The sequence below is a fragment of the Ranitomeya imitator genome, chromosome 6 (assembly GCF_032444005.1).
Source record: "Ranitomeya imitator isolate aRanImi1 chromosome 6, aRanImi1.pri, whole genome shotgun sequence".
In the NCBI taxonomy this organism is placed as follows: Eukaryota; Metazoa; Chordata; class Amphibia; order Anura; family Dendrobatidae; genus Ranitomeya; species Ranitomeya imitator.
Genome location: NC_091287.1, coordinates 424,476,627 through 424,494,980, shown reverse-complemented (window position 1 = coordinate 424,494,980; position 18,354 = coordinate 424,476,627).

Genomic DNA, 18,354 nt, shown 5'->3' with positions numbered 1-18,354 from the left:
AAAGTATCGGTATCGGATAGTATCGGCCGATACCCGAAAAATATCGGATATCGCCGATACCGATATCCGATACCAATACAAGTCAATGGGACACCAAGTATCGGAATGTATCCTGATGGATCCCAGGGTCTGAAGGAGAGGAAACTCTCCTTCAGGCCCTGGGATCCATAGGGAGGTGTAAAATAAAGAATAAAAATAAAAAATATTGATATATTTACCTCTCCGGCGGCCCCTGAACTCAGCGCGGGTAACTGGCAGGCTTCGTTGTTCAAAATCAGCGCTTTTAGGACCTGAGAATCACGTCCCGGCTTCTGATTGGTCGCGGGCCGCCCATGTGACCGCCACGCGACCAATCACAAGCCGCGACGTCACCGCAAGCTATTGACGCGCTCATTTTTAAAAATGAGCGCGTTAATGGCTTTGAAAGACGTAGCGGCTTGTGATTGGTCGCGTGGCCGCGACCAATCACAAGCCGCGACGTCACCGCAAGCTATTGACGCGCTCATTTTTAAAAATGAGCGCGTTAATGGCTTTGAAAGACTTGTGATTGGTCGCGGCCACAGTGGAGCACGGATCGTGTATAGTGACCTCTATATACCGCCTGGTGCAGTGTGAGCAGACACTAGTGTGAACCATCCCTAGATCAGCGGTGCGGCTCTTAGGAGGAGGATGTGGGGGCTCTTAGAAGAGCCTTTGGGTGTGTGGACAGATGTGGAGGAGCGGAGTTTCCAGTCCTGGCACAGCAGACTAGCCGCTTCCTGGATCTATGGGGAAACGGCCATTATCTGCCCCAATCACTGCACAAAGTCCTCCTTCAATAGGGGCTAATTTCCAGCTATCTGCAGATTATTCTGAGGCTGAGTTCTGCGAGCGACACTCAGTGTTCACTGACAGGCTGGCGGGTGAGGGGTTAATCCCTGTCAGTGCTTCTCCTCCGCTCCAGTATGTCAGGACCCGGGAGTATACAACTAGCACGTCCCAGGCTGTGGCCGATACTACAGGCAGCCGCACGGGGGATAAAAATGAGCGCGTTAATGGCTTTGAAAGACATAGCGGCTTGTGATTGGTCGCGGCCACGCGACCAATCACAAGCCGCTACGTCTTTCAAAGCCATTAACGCGCTCATTTTTAAAAATGAGCGCGTCAATAGCTTGCGGTGACGTGGCGGCTTGTGATTGGTCGCGGCCACGCGACCAATCACAAGCCGTTACGTCTTTCAAAGCCATTAACGCGCTCATTTTTAAAAATGAGCGCGTCAATAGCTTGCGGTGACGTCGCGGCTTGTGATTGGTCACGGCCACGCGACCAATCACAAGCCGTTACGTCTTTCAAAGCCATTAACGCGCTCATTTTTAAAAATGAGCGCGTCAATAGCTTGCGGTGACGTCGCGGCTTGTGATTGGTCGCGTGGCGGTCACATGGGCGGCCCGCGACCAATCAGAAGCCGGGACGTGATTCTCAGGTCCTAAAAGCGCTGATTTTGAACAACGAAGCCTGCCGGTTACCCGCGCTGAGTCCAGGGGCCGCCGGAGAGGTAAATATATCAATATTTTTTATTTTAATTCTTTATTTTACAGATCCCTATGTATCCGATACCGATACCCGATACCACAAAAGTATCGGATCTCGGTATCGGAATTCCGATACCGCAAGTATCGGCCGATACCCGATACTTGCGGTATCGGAATGCTCAACACTAGTCCTGATGTAACTGATGACCTGGACTGCCACGCAAGTGTCCCAGCTGATGACCTGGGCTGCCACTCCAGTGTCCCAGATGTATTTCCAGTATTCCTGTGTCCTGATTCCATGCCTGTGTCCTGATGTCCTGAGGTCTTTCATGAGTCCAGATGTCCTGATGTCCTGTCTGTATCCTGATGTCTTGCCTCCGCCCTGATGTCTTCATGTACAATGATGTCCTGCCTGTGTCCCGATGTCCCGCCTATGTGTGCCTCGGTGATCCGATGGTGCCTTGGGGTCCACTGGGTGGTACCCTTCTGAGGTGTGGAATCGGGAGCCTGACATCGTCATGTTTTGTTTATGTACTGTGTGACTTTACTTTAGTAAACTTTACTTTCTCTATACCTGAAGTTTTGTGGTGTAATCAAGTTCTACGTGTCTCTTTCCTTGTCCACATGCTCAGCTGCCACAGAACCCCGGTCGCTGCCCTCTCCTAGTTCGGGTAGGCCGGGTTCCCCTCTACGGTTTAAAGGGTCCATATTGGGTCCCCGAGGGATGCCTTCTGAGGTTGGTCGGCTTGGGGGCGTCTATGGGCTGGGCCGCATCTGCGGCCGCAGCTGACCGTGACATCCTGATAATATAGGTGGCCTTCTACTAGTACCAATCCAAAAAGGAAATATTGTGTGTTACTACATACCAATAATACCAAGTTTCGCCTAGCAGTTCTCAGTTGCAAAATCTGTTGAACAAATATCTTTGGTCCCTTCAGTTTCATTCGCCAACTAAAATGCATGCATTGAACACTTTTTTAAACCCATTTTTGAGTCAGCTCAACTTGGACTGACTGAAAGCTACACAGAAACACAGGCTAGGAATGGAATGACAGGCCCCATTACCAAGCTGCCTATTAGAGAAGACTGAATCTTTTTGACAGATTTGCAATTTTTTCGATTCACTCCGATTCCAAACTACTTCAAAGCCAACAAATGTCCTGAAAACTGTGTATGACATTATTCTCTTTGTCAAATACTAATCTCTCTGACTTTCTCACCTAATCTCTGTCAGTAAGCTGTGAGCTGGGGTGTCCTATCCAGAGTCATCACAGAATCGCTGCTGAATTCTCGCCTTATGTTTTTATACATACTGTACTATGATATTTTCTCCTAATGGTCTGTGCTAGGCAAAAAGAGGAAAGCCAGCTGAAGATGATGTTATCTTTTGCAAGGTGTGAAATAGGTGGTCATTTTAGGTGATTTGCACAAAGCAAATAGCAAATTGTTCAAATTTTGTACCACATAAAACGTATATTTTTGTTATATATTGAATTAGAAGCTAGGTATATACACAACATATAGATGCAAACAATAGACTTACAGAAAAAATATATATACAGCTCTGGCAAAAATTAAGAGACCACCACATCAAAACGCTGTCATGGGCAGCCCAATCTAAAGACCTGAACCCCATTGAAAACCTCTGGAATGTAATCAAGAGGATGATGGATAGTCACAAGCCATCAAGAAGAACTGCTTACATTTTTGTGCCAGAAGCAGTGTGAAAGACTGGTTACACACCTGCATTTGACTGGTCTGCGTATGGCTGCGTACATCCTTCCTTAAGCTCCGCCTATGCTCTTGCTACTTCCGCATGCGTCCTGCGTACCTATCTTTAACATTTGGTACGCAGGGACATGCATTGTATGGGGATGTGTCAGCATGCAGCGTTTTGATGTGCCCGCCGACCACATGGGAACGCAGCCATATGCAGACCAGCCAAATGCAAGTGTGTACTTTGCCAAAGACTGGTGGAAAGCATGCCAAGATGCATGAAAGCTGTGATTCAAAATCATGATTATTCCACAAAATATTGATTTCTGAATTCTTCCTGAGTTAAAACATTAGTATTGTTGTTTCTAAATGATTATGAACTTGTTTTCTTTGCATTATTTGAGGTCTGAAAGCAGTGTTTTTTTTATTTTGACCATTTTTCTTTGTAAGAAAAAAATACAAAATTTATTGCTTGGAAATTCAGAGACATGTTGTCAGAAGTTCATAGAATAAAGGAACAATTTACATTGTAATCAAAAATATATCTATAAAAAGAAAAATCAGACAAACAACATTTTTGCCAGAGCTGTATAAGCGGTATGCAGAAAAATATATAGATATAAACATGGGGTCCGGAGACAGAGAGGGGAATGTGAACTAAATTCTTCCTAAATGATTTCCCTTCGTTCCTTTGCACCCTAGTGTGGTAAGATATGGTGTCCCCACTCAATGTCAGCTGTCCCTATATAACCTTATGTTACTGCTGTGTCCCGTCTATCTTAGGCCTCTTTCACACATCCAGATAATTCCGGTACCGGAGAAATCGGTACCGGAGTTATCCATGTCCGTGTGCTCACGTAGCACATCAGTGTGGCACACGTGCGGCAGCCATGTGCCGCCCATGTGTCGACTGAGGACCACATGGACCATGCAGGAGACAGCGCTACAGTTAAGCGCTGTCCCCTGCTTTTGGTGCTGGAGCCAGCATTCATTCCTTCTCCCCAGCAGCGTTCGCTGGAGAGAAGGAATGAAAAATCAAGGTTTTTTTTTGTGTTAAAAATAAAGTTTGGGGAGACCTCCCACCTCCCAATCCCCTGTGCGCCCGCCCGCTTGCCAAGATAATACTCACCCAGCTCCTGCGATGTATGGTCTCAGCGCCGGCAGCCTGTCCTGTGTGAGCAGTCACGTGGTACCGCTCATTACAGTGATGAATATGTGCATATTTATCACTGTAATGAGCAGTACCATGTGACCGCCCACACAGGACAGGTTGCCGGTGCTGAGAGCATACATTGCAGGAGCTGGGTGATTATTTCTCAGCAAGCTGGCGGGCGCACAGGGGATAGGAGGCGGGAGGTGACCCCAAACTTTATTTTTAAAAAAATAAAAAAAAAAAATAAAAACTTGACTTTTCATTCCTTCTCTCCATCGAATGCTGCTGGGGAGAAGGAATGAATGCCGGCTTCAGCACCACATGCAGTGGGGACAGCGCTTACTGTAGCGCTGTCTCTCCTGCGGGAGGTACGTGCACACGGAGGTCCGTGAAAACACGGAGACACGTGCATAGACCCATTCATTTGAATGGGTCTACGTGTGTCAGTGTCTCCGGTACGTGAGAAAACGGTCAGTACACGTACCGGAGACACTGACGTGTGAAACAGGCCTTAGGAATCACCAAGGAGGAAACAAACAAGTGGGAAAAAACTCCTGTGGAACCATCAAGAAATAATGTTAATCAGACAAATTACAACAACAGATGTATAAATCCTGACCATACATAGTATGCCTGCATTGGATATCAATAGTAATTCAAACCCCCTATAGGGTGTAAACAGTAGAATCTAAATTTATGCACAGAAAAAGACTCATTAAGAATTTACTTAACTTTAGGTATGAACTTCAATTCCTCCTGGCAGCAGCTCTCAGATCAGTGTCCACACGGTTTCAGAATATTAACCTGCAGATTAACCCCACATCTGCAGGCCAACAGTGTTTTTTTTAAATGACATGTTCCCTTTAAATGAATGCATCCGATAACTGCCATATAGAGGCATTACTCATCTATAGGACATCTTTGTACTTTTTTTTTTACTGCACTCTTCCTTTCTTTCCAAAACCTTTGAGATAAAGGGTTAATAAAGACAGAGTGCAATGGTAATGTGTTATTTTGTATAATGTTTATCCAAAACCAGTTTGTCTTTTTAGGATGCAGAGAGCATTTATCATTCACAATGCAAAGTTAAGAGTAGGATTTACAGTAGTTATACTATTAAATGTTATTACAGTAAAAGCTTGTAATAGTCTTACAAATCTCAAATAATAAAATATCCTTTCAGCGCAAGCTGAAGTGTTTTTTGACTGAGTTAACTGGTTCTACCATATGCCATGCTGCGAGGCAAATTGTAACCAAGCAAATAAACAGAACAAAAAGTATCATATCCAAATCCAGATACCGTTGATTTTAAATAATTATATAATTTATAGCAGCATGTATCCACAGTCACTTACAGAAATAATTTTTTTCATTGCAAAACATGCTGATTTTAACTTGTCTAGATAAAATAAGAATGAAGACAAAGTCAATTAACCCATATGGTGTGCGGTGTATTTACAGTGCTGACTTTTACTGTTTCTCAGATTAGTGACAGATTTTATGCGCATCATCTACCAACACATTTAGAAGTATGACATGTTATACATTCTGGGTTATGGCGACCTTGAGGCAAGAAAGTTGCGTATTTTGCCTAAAGCAGCACTTTTGTGGTGGATGTATTTATATGAAGTGTATCACAATCACTCACCCTGTGTCTGATAATGGCTTGCAATAATGATTTTGTTCATGCTAAGCTTTTTTCCTGTCATTGTCAGTATAGTTAGGGAAGCCTAGAAGGGAAGCTCCCACGCTTTTCCAAAGCCAACTAATGAGTAGTAAGTGAACAGTCAGAACCTATATAAATAAGAGGATAGCATAAGGATAGTATCGAGAATATTATAGGATCATAGAATGTTAGAGTTGGAAGGTACCTCCAGGGTCATCATGTCCAGCCCCTGCTCAAAGCAGGATTCACTTAGCCTTCTCAGGGCTAATAATATTCTTTTTGCTTTTACTTCTGCAATTTGTTCTCAGCAGGGACAAATTATACACCATTTTTACTGCTGCATTTGTGCATCAAAAGCATACAGCTAGACCTGGTTGGATTACAATAGCATTCCTATATTGTTACTCCAGTTTTATAGGTCCGACTGAGTTGCCCAAATTTGCCTGACTTTGTAATGCTTCATTTTTATAGAGCTGTAAAATTTTATATGACATTTACAGTGCTACAGTAGGGTATCAATCCTCCCCTCCCAAAAAAACAGTTGATTGTTAAATAATTGCATTGCTATATTGATACTGCAGTCTTATACGTCCACCTAAAGAGAGCACATATTGCTGGCATTGTAATACTGCATTTTTTTCTGCAGTGACACCCAAAAAAAGGCGTTTTGTGACATCTGCCATGCCAGCATCAGCAGGGGCAGCATAACTACCAGCCTGACCACCATTAGCATGCTCAGGCACATGCAAGCAAAGCAACCGGCTACTTAAGCCGAACACCAGGGTCCAGAAACAGTGTCTGTGGGTGATGCCACTGCCTCATCTGGCACAGGTACAGCTTATTGGATGCATCTGCCCATGCGTGGTCCCTCTCGCTTGAGCGGTCTCCCTTCCAGTCTGCTGCTGCTCGTCCACACCGGTCTCTTATGAGCCATCATGCTCACGGTATTTATGGCTGTCAGACACCTCTGTCTACATCTTCCCTGAGGAAGTCTGGTTCGCCAGGTGATACGCGTGGGGCATCACTTCACCAGGTTGTAATTTCATGGGAGGCTTCCTTCCGTTTATATTGTGAGGTCCAGTGGTACTATCATGTACAGGTGACCCTCAAGCCTGTTAGTTGGTTCGTTAGTCCTTTACTAGATTGGACAACCATTTTTGCTTGCTACTCCCCTTTTTTGCTGCACTGTTTTATGTGCTCTTATGGGCTATCTATGGTATTGTCCAAGTATGTATATATTTTTTTGCGTACCACCTCATGAGCCACTAGGTTAGACTTGGGTCACATTATCACACTGAGTTATGGCCTCTATTTCCTGTGTGTATTGGATGGTGTTTGTATATTTTTAAATATGTTTTAAACTGTTTGTGGTGTTTTTGAAGTGTTAATAAAATCAGCTTGTTATATTTTTATATAATGGTGTGCGATCTTTTGCAGTAATGCTTTTCTCTTTCTTTATATATACTTGTCTTTATTACTGCATCGCACCCTCAACATACTTTACATATTATTCAGCAGTGCACCCAAACTTTTTGGTTTTGCCTGATGCCACTGCCTCTTCGCCGTTCTACATGCACGCCAATCCCTGTCCATGACATAGCTGAGGATGCCTCCCACCCTGCACCTGTCATTGCACACTTGCAACCACCATCAGCAACCATGTCCACGTCCTTGTCCCAGCTCAGCGTTCAGTTGTCCCTAGTCAAGTTCTTGGAACACAAGTATAAATATGCAGCTACCCACCCAAGCACAGGTTACAGAACTAAATGGCCACAATTCCAGACCGCTTGCCCTGGAAATGTTGTTATTTAGGCTTGTGGAGACTAAACTTTTCTGCAACCTCATGGCAGCGTCCATCCATCAGAACTCGTTCCCCAGTCGCCACTATTTCACCTGGTGTGCTGTCCCCGCCTTACACAAGCATGTGTCCCATAACATCAGCCATGCCCTGACCCAAGCTGTGACTGGGAAGGTCCACTTAACCACGTGCACCTGGACAAGTACTCTTGGCCAGGGATGTTACATTTCCCTGGGTGAATATTGTGGAAGGTGGGACCCAGTCGGACCCTGAGACAGAACACATGCTACTGATGCTGAGGATTGTATGCCCTCATTCAATTAGGGTTGCTCCCACCTTGTACAGTAGTTTCTGCACCTTCTCCTTACCCTTCATCTCAGAAGCATAAATCACAAGCTGGGAGCACTGTAGCACTGCCTCAGACAAGCAGCAACAAGCTCTGCTGGAGCTAATCTGCTTAGGTGACAAACTGCATAATGCCATGGAGTTGTTGAAAGGTGTAACAGACCAGACTGATACGTGGCTCTCGCCCCTGAACCTACAAATAGGCAGGGTCGTGTGTGACAATGGCTGTAACATGGTGGCAGCTCTGAAGCTTGACCACCTCATACATGTAACATGCCTGGCCCTGTGCTCAACTAAGTGGTTCAAAACCTATTCAGATCTGCCTGAGCTACTTTTGAAAGTATGCCACATGTGTGCCCATTTATGCAAGTCAGCTACAACAGCTGCCGCCCTAGCAGTGATGCAGTAGCATTTGCAACTTACAGTTCATAGACTGGTGTGCTATGTCACCACGCATTGGGACCAAAACATTACATATGCTGGCAAGGCTTTGGGAGCCACAGAGTGTAGTTGAATACCAGCTACACCATGCATATCGGGATTCCTGTCAACCTCCGCACATAAGAGCTGATGAGTGGGCATGGATGTCTGACATCTGTGTGGTTCTCCAAACCTTGATGACTCGGGAAACAGCAATGACGCCATAATCAATGTCACCATCCTACTTTTCTTTCTACTGAAATGCTCGTTGCTCACAATTAAAGACAAGACTTTACAGGCGGAGCAAGTTGAGATGGGGCAAGAAACTATACTGAGTGATGCTACACATCCCAGTCTCATCTCATCTTCCCAAAGCAGATTCAGTGATAATGAGGAGGAGGAGGAAGAGGAGGAGTAACAGGAGCTGATTGCCTGTGCTACAGACGGTAGTACCCACACCACCTGTTCAACATGGATGACCTGAAGAGAAGGAAGAGAGGGAGGATGAGAAGGATGACGAGGAGGACAACAGGGACAGTCATCCTCTTCGTGGGGACAAGGAAGTCTTGGCTGTTGCAGTCTGGCACACATGGCAAAGTTTATGTTCTGCTTCTTTTCCCATGACCCTTGCATTGCATGCATTTTGACCAACACTAGACCCGGGCTATAAGGAGAACTTTACATCTCTCCATTTAATATGTGGAACCAGAAAAACAGGATAAATGGAAGACCTGTGATTCACAATAGGTAAATATCAACTAACCTCAGATCTCCCAGGAGGATGTGACACACTAGTGACACCAACTGTGTATAACAAACATCATAGCTGCTTACCTCTATTGACTAGCTCAAAGACAACTAAATATTAAAGAGCCTTCAAAGGGAAAAATGCAGGATTTAAGTCATATAATAGAGAGAAATGTCATTATTCATCACCAATATACATGCAAAATTCACCTGGAAAGTTACCTGAAACAACAAGTTAACTTTAACACAACTGATCTTCTTGTTCTTGATCAGAGTTTGAACAAACCTTTTTACTGCTATATCTTTGGAAATCTTTTTTTATCCCTCTTCTCAATTGTACGGTTGAACTACTTTTACTTGCTGACCCTTTATCAATACCTGCACTTTCTTCTTTCTATAGGATCCTGCAAATGCAGTACAGTCTGGATGAAATATGCAAGGGTTTCTTAAGCAATAAAAAGGTATTGGCTATCAACCCCTTCACGCTAGAGCTTGGTTTCACCTTCATGATTGGGCCAAATTTTGCAATTATGATCAGTGTCATTTTATGTGGTAATAACTTTGGAATGCTTTTATGGATCCAAGTGATTCTGAGACTGTTTTTTCATGACATATTGCACTTCATGATAGTGGTAAAATGTATTAATCTATTTGTGAAAAAATACAAAGTTTGCAAAACCATTTTTTTAGGGACCACATCACATTTGAAGTGACTTTAAGGGGCCTATATGACAGAAAATGCTCAAAAGTTACACCATTCTAAAAACTGCAATCCTCAAGGTGCACGGCAGAGGTTCTTACCTGCCTAGGCCTCCAAACAAATGCACTAACAGGATGCAGTGGACCCATGTGGTAAAATAGAAACACAGGTGCAGCATAACCGATGACGCAGCCACTCACCAGCTACCAAACTAATGGAGCGGGTGGCTGCTTGGCACATTGCCGCACATAAAAACTTGTATGTGGCGCTGTTCACACAATGGAGATGCACAGCATCCAGGCACGCCTAGTAGTGACACCCTTCTATTAGATCAGGCGGGCCTGCCCAGCGCTATACAAATGCACCCCATGTGCACAGACACCACAGTTTACAAGCAGAAAATGGGCCCAACTGCACCCAGAAGAAAAGTGCAAAAAACACATAAAAAAATATTATGTGAGGTATTGGTTTATATTCTGGCCAAAATACGCAAGCTCATAACCCACGTCAAGGGTCCTCACGCTTATGAGTCCTATCTCTAAACAGCAAAAGCATAAAAAGAGGATTCAGAGATCCTCCAAAAATTTGAAAAAACAGCAAAAACACGGCAGAGGTTTTTGCTGTTTTTTCAAATTTTTGGAGGATCTCTGAATCCTCTTTTTGTGCTTTTGCTGTTTAGAGATAATCCTCAAGGTGCTCAAAACCATATACAAGAAGCTTAATAACTCTTCAGGTATATCACAGGAATTTTTGGAATATGGAAAGAAAAAATAAGCATTTAACTTTTTGTCACAAAAATGTTATTTGGACCCCAATTTGTTTTTTTTCCAAGGGTAACAAAAATAATGTGGACCTCAAAATTTGATTTGCAATTTCCCATGAGCATGCTGATACCCCATATGTGGGAGAAAACAATTTTTGGGGCACACGACAGGGTCATTTTACTTTTCAAATGTAAAATTTGCTGTATTAATTAGCGGACGCCATGTCACATTTGGAGAGCCCCTCTTGTGCCTAAACAGTGGAAACCGCCCACAAGTGACACCATTTTGGAAACTAGACCCCTCAGGGAACTTATCTATATGTGTGGTGAGCACCTTGAACCCCCAGGTGCTTCACAGAAGTTTATAACATAGAGCAGTGAAATTAAAAAAATCTAATTTTTCCCACAAAAATTATTTTTAGCCCCAAATTTTGCATAACAGGAGAAAATGCAGCATAAAATTTGTTGTGAATTATTTTCTTAGCATGCCAATTTCTCATATGTAGAGGGAATCTACTGTTTGGGCACACAGTAGAGCTTGGAAGGAATGAGCTCTATTTGACTTTTTGCATGCAAAATTTGCTGAAATAATTAGGGGACACTATTTCATGTTTGGAGAGCCCCTGATGTGTCTAAACAGTGGAAACCCTCCACAAGTTACACTATTTTGGAAACTAGATCCATAAGGGAACTAATCTAGATGTGTGGTGAGAACCTAGAACCCCCAGATGCTTCCCATAAGTTTGTAACATTGAACCTTGAAAATAAATAAAAATCAAATTTTGCAGATACGCAGATACTCAGGAAAAAATACTGTTTAGACTTATGGCATGGCTCAGAAAAGGAGTGAAGTTTTGGAAAGCAGACTTTGATTGAATGGTCTGTTGGTGTCATGTCTCGATTTGAGACCCCTTGATTTGCCTAAAAAGTGGAAAACCCCTATAAGTGACACAATTTCAGAAGCTAGAGCACTCAAGGAATGAATCTAGATGTGTGGTCAGCACCTTGAACCCCAGGTGCTTCACAGAAGTTAGAACAGAGCAGTGAAAATAAAAAAAATCACATATTTCCCACAAAAATTTTGTTTTAGCCCCAATTTTTTATTTTCATAAGGATAGCAGGAGAAAATGGACCCCAAAATTTGCAGGGCAATTTCTCTTGAGTTCTCTGATGTCCCATATGTGGTCGAAAACTACTTTTGAGGCACAGTGCAAAGTTCAGAAGGAAAGCAGCACCATACTGAAGTTTACAATACATTTTGCAGGACTGGTTTGAGTGTGCCAGAACAGCAGAATCGCATATAACAGACCTCATTTTACAAACTACGCTTCTGAATGAATTCAGCTAGGGGTGCAGTGATCATATTGACAATGCAGGTGGGTCAGAGAATTTTATGCGATTGGGCAATGAAGAAAAAAATTACAGTATTATATTTTTACCACCACATTTATTTTTCAGCCCAGGTATTACATTTTCAAATGGGAAATGGGTAAAAATGGCATCAAAATTTGTCCCACATTTTCTGCTGAATGTAGAAATACCCCAAATGTGTCTGTACTGCACTGCTTAGCCATACTGAGAGACTCAGGAGGGACAGAGTGTTATTGGCATATCACGATTCTTCCCTTCCAAGTCTCGCCATATGGCTAAGCAGTACTGTTATATAGGAGGCATCCTTGAGTTCAGAATTTTCTAGAATAGTTTGCAGACTCCGTATACAGAGTCCCGAAGTGCTAGGAGAGGAGAATCCCCCTTCAGGTGACCCCATTTTGGAAATTATAACCTTTTGGGAATTTAACTACAGGTGTCGTGACGATTTTGACTCCATGGGTGTATTCCAGAAACAAGCAGCAGTGGATGTTGCTGAGTGAAAATTGCAAACTGCCATTGTAGTGCTCAAGTAATTCACCTGTAAATTAGTTGGGCTGTCATCGCTTCAGAAATGTCAAACATGTGGACTCTAAATGTGGAGTAGGCACACTGTGGATCAGAAAGAAGATGGTATTTGGATTTGGCAGCACAGAATTTGCTGAAATTCTTTTGTGGGGCGAGGGCCATTTGGTTTTTCCAAAGCCTTTGTTCTAGCAGTAACATGGAAACCCCCTCTATTTCCATTATGGCTATGTTCACACTTTGCAGATTCCACTGCGGATTTTTCCGCAGCAGAATTCCAAAATCCACAGTGAAAACCCGTCGCGGTTTTTACTGCGGATTTATCGCGGTTTTTACTGCGTTTTCTTCTGCGGATTTTCATCTGCAGTTTTCTATTGGAGCAGGTGAAAATCCGCAGAAAAGAAGTGACATGCTGCGGAATGTAATCCGCAGCGTTTCTGCGCGTTTTTTTCCGCAGCATGTGCACAGCGTTTTTTGTTTCCCATAGGTTTACATTGGACTGTAAACTCAGGGGAAACTGCTGCGGATCCGCAGTGGTCAAATCCGCTGCGGATCCGCCGCAAAATCCGCAAAGTGTGAATATAGCCTAACAGATGACGGATGTGAGTGGGGACTTGTTTTTTTTGTGGATTGAGTTGAAGCTTTTCCTAGGAACATTTTTGAATAACAATTTGGATCACATTTATCCAGCACTCTACACTGAGCAGTCACATCAGAGTTTCCCTTTAAATCTCCGAGTGACATGATTCAGATGAAACCCCGAGGAAGTCACTCACTATAATAAGGCAGCAGAGTTACTCTGGACTTTTTTCAGAGATGCAGAAAACTGTGGCCAACGGCACTTTTATACTCCCCTAATAAAAAGACGGAAACCACCAGAGCCTAAGGCTGCCGTCACACTAGCAGTATTTGGTCAGTATTTTACATCAGTATTTGTAAGCCAAAACCAGGAGTGGAACAAATAGAGGAAAAGTATAATAGAAACATAAGCACCACTTCTGCATTTATCACCCACTCCTGGTTTTGGCTTACAAATACTGATGTAAAATACTGACCAAATAATGATAGTGTGACGGCAGCCTAAGTCAGACGGCATCCACACTGCCTCCATCTGCCTTATTATAGGGAATCTTTCGCCAGGGGTTCTGTCTGAATCACGCATTTCAGAGAATTGCATGAACATCCAGGTATAAGCACTCAGCGCAGAAATTAGTATACCATATTTTTCGCTTTGTAAGATGCTCCGGATTATAAGACGCACCCCAAATTTTGAGGAGAAAAGTAGGTGTCGGGATCACACTCAGTCGGAGCAGCCTTTGGAAGTGGGGAATCACCAGAAATAATACACAAGACACGTCTTGTATAGTGTATCACTGGGAAGTCTCTGAAGCACGCCTGCCTTCAAGGTGCTATCCCTTCTTTATATAGTTGTTTCAGTAGGTTTAGTGGTTATACAAGTTTTGCATGTTTAAACAAAGAGACAAAACAGGAAAGAAAGAAAAGAAAAGAAAACAGTTTCGTGGGCGGCAGTTTCACAACAAACAGTACAAAGGCAATTCCACAGACAAGAAAAACAGGATTTCATACTATAGCTAAAATGTCCTTGAATGGACAGGTCAATATTTATCACAAATTCTTTTTTTTTTATTTTTGTTCATTGAGGTAATCATTTTTGTTCTGCTCTTCACAATCCCCCCTTTGACATATTCCATTCAAAACCTTGTCGATCATTTTAGTCATTCTTTTTGTGATATTACAAAAAAAATAACTTTATATTCTCGCATCCATTACACAAAGTTTATTTGTGCATACCGAGATACCCTTGAGTACAACCTTGAACAATACATATATAATTACAATAACCATAACTGTATGTATTAGGCTTTGCATAATCCCGGTAACCCACCCACCGATCCCTCTGAACCAATTGGCCGGGTTAAAAAAAGAAAAGGTATCTGACTATCTGACCACCAGCTATCCTTATTTTGGTCATTGTCTTTGTCATACTGATCCCTGAGTCGTTGTACGTCTTTTAATTTAAATCTCATACTCATAGTACTATTCGGGTCTATATAATGACAGCAGGTGGGTCCGATGATTTGACACATACCCCCTTGTGAGGCAGTTAGGTAATCCAATACCAGGGTATGTTGGTTAGTGACTATTATAAGCTGATTCTGTACAGCTATACTAGTATTTAATATGTCCAATATATCCCAAATCTGATCATCTAGATAATCCGTGGCTCTAACTAATTTGTCCCACATTTGTGTTAACATAGGATAAATAAAAATGGTACTAGCAATTTTGTTGGGAATTCCCATTTGTACTATATGCGGCCTCCCCGAGGGACGTGGTGAGTTATCTGCAGCTCTTTTATACAGTGTGTGCTTGGGCACGGCTTGCATATTCACTTGTTTATTTGAAATTATGAAAGTAGCCGGGGTTAGGCGTCCTAATGTACAAGTACCCTTTATACCTACGGGAAGCCATTTATATGCTCCTTCTCCGCATATCCAAAATGTACCCTCAGGCAGATCCCACAAAGCTGAGTGCTGCAATACCAATCTGTGAGCCAAATCCACAAAACTAGATACATTCTGAAACATACACCAAGAGGGGTTTTGTCCCAAGGGGCTACAGTACCCGGCTGCGGGATTCCCACATACATGCATTCCGTTGACATACTCATTGGATTCATTACAAACCAGGTTCCCCGGCTTACTTGTACAACTGTTTGCATCACCTTGGGGGAACAACTCAGAATGTTCCCATTTTCTATTATGTATGTATCTTTCCAATACTGTAGGTTTGAAAGCATCAGAGGAAGGGGTGGTTGTACTGAAACTGAGCTGTAGATTTTCAGTGGGGACCTGTCCTAAATCAGTTAATCCAGTCTTATTCCTAGGTACCCATTTTCCTCCCTTGAATGCTAAATATTGTAAGTTGTCTATTTTTCCTGTAAGATTGCCCTGCCACCAAGGAAATTCTACCCATCCCACAATTTGTGGCGATTGTAGTATTCCATAGTCTAGTATTGCCAGGTTGGTTGTTGGCCAGGTTGTCTGAACAATTAGGCCAAGCGAATATTTCTTCAGCTGACACGGGAACTGCTAGAAAAGGTATACTTGTGGCTGATACTGGTGAATGGGTACAGATCCAACAATCTGCCAGGGGTTGCGTATTATTTAACAAGTCATGTACTAATTTTCTATGATGTTGTACGAATCTATTGTTCAAAGGGGCTAGAGAATTCAGTCTTTCCCATGCCTCCGTTGAGGTTAACATTATTAACATCAATATCATGAGTCTTATACTGCTTTTTTGCAATGGCTTGCATGTATCCATGATGCCTTTCCTTCAAGCTTGACTGCTGTTGGAGTTGTTAACAGGACTTGGAAAGGTCCGACAAATCTCGGTTCCAGAGTCTTTCTGGTGTGTCTTTTCACGTAGACTTGATCACCAGGTTCCAACTTGTGGCCTCCTTCGAGATTTTCTGGATCTGGAAGGGAAGCAAAAACTTGCGAATGCACTTTAGTTAAACGTTTTTGTAATTCTTGTACATAAGCAGTTAAAGTCTCAGTATTCAACATCAGTTGTTGTGGAAAATAACAACCCAAATTTGCTGCTCTACCAAAAAGAATCTCATGTGGTGACAGCTTAGCCTTCCCCCTTGGGGTGTTTCGGATGGAATACAGGGCAAGTGGTAGACACTCGGTCCAAGGCTTTCCTGTTTCTGCCATGGCCTTCTGGATTTTTAATTTTATTGTCCCATTTAATCTTTCCACTTTACCTGAACTCTATGGATGATATGGAGTGTGAAACTGGTTTTCTACTCCCAACATTTTCATAACATTCTGGAATATTTCCCCAGTAAAATGGGTACCCCTATCTGACTCGATCACCTCAGGCATGCCGTAACGGGGTATCAGTTCATGTGCTATTTTAATGGCAGTACTTTTTGCTGAGGCTTTACGAACTGGATAAGCCTCTGGCCACCCTGAGAACATGTCCACACACACAAGCACATATTCGTATCCATTGTACCTAGGAAGTTGGATGTAGTCGATCTGGAGTCTTTGAAAGGGATACAGTGGTCTTACATGATGCTTGGTTGGGGTTTTAATGGCCTGACCTGGATTGTGTGCCAGGCATATAGCGCATGCAGCACACATGTTCCGAGCAAAATTACCAAAGCCTGGAGCCAACCACCTTTCTTTTACCTTGAGCGTCATACTATTTGCCGACACATGCGTGGGTAGGTGGAGGTCACTTGCCACTGCGGGGTACCAGGCTCTGGGTAAACACAACAAAGTTCCTTTTTTCCATAATCCTTGCTGATCTTCTGCCCCTTTTTTCTGCCACTGCCCTCGTTCTTCGTCGTCTACCTGTTTCTGAGCTTCCTTCAATCTTTCCTCATCATCTTCAGAGCTATCTAGTGTGTGGGCATGATGTAAGGGTTTACGTGCTGCCTGTTTTGCTGCCTTATCGGCATTATCGTTACCCCTGGCTTCCTCGGTGTCGAGTCTCACATGTGCAGCTACCTTTATCACCGCTATTTCTTTAGTTTCTTGTGCTGCCTCCAGAATCTGTCTAATGAGGGAGGCATGTTTAACAGGTTGGCCTGAAGCAGTCATATAACCTCTGGCTCTCCATATTACGCCAAAATCGAAAATAATGCCATGTGCATATCTAGAATCAGTGTATATGTTTGCTGTCTGATCTTTGGCTATTTTTAGAGCTTCAACTAATGCCGTAAGTTCTGCTTCTTGTGCAGACTGATTAGCAGGGAGAGGTTCTGCTTTCAGCACTTCATGCTGAGTTACTTCCGCATAACCTGTATGAAATTGTCCATTCATATCTGCATATCTACTGCCATCTATGAAATGTTCAAATGTAGCATTACAGAGTGGCTTGTCACGTACATTACATAAGCCCTGAGTCTCTTGTTCCATTAATTGTACACAATCATGCATTGACTTTGATGGGTCAAAGGAGTTGGAGAGTGCAGTTGCAGTTTCCTCAGGTATGGTACCCCCCTCAGACTCTAAAGGGAGCAAAGACGCGAGATTAAGAGTCTGAATCCTGGCAAAGGAAATGTTGGGCGGCAGTAGTAGGGAACATTGGAGACGGAGGTGTCTGGCCATTGAAATATGTTTAGGTTGGACCTGGTTAAGAATGCCATGTACATCATGAGTGGTCTGAACTAGAAGTGGGTGATCAAGAACAATCTCAGAAGCTTTATCTAATAACAGTGAAATTGCGGCTACTACTCTTACACAAGAAGGTGCGGCTCTAGCTACAGGGTCCAGATGAGCTGATATGTATGCCACAGGTCTCTGTTTGTTTCCATGTTTTTGTGTGAGCACCCCTGTAGCATGTGAGGATATCTCAGCTGCCATCAATTGAAAAGGTTTAGTGTAGTCTGGGAGTCCCAAAGCCGGAGCTGATACCAGTGCTGTTTTCAAAGAGGAAAATGACTGTTTAGCCTCTTCACTGAGTGAATATGGAGTGTTGGCAATACAGTCATATAAAGGCTGCATGAGTTGACTTGCATGTATGATCCACTGTCTACAGTGTGAAACAATACCTAGGAAAGCACGCAGCTGTTTGTGATTCCTGGGTTCAAGCATGTTACGTAT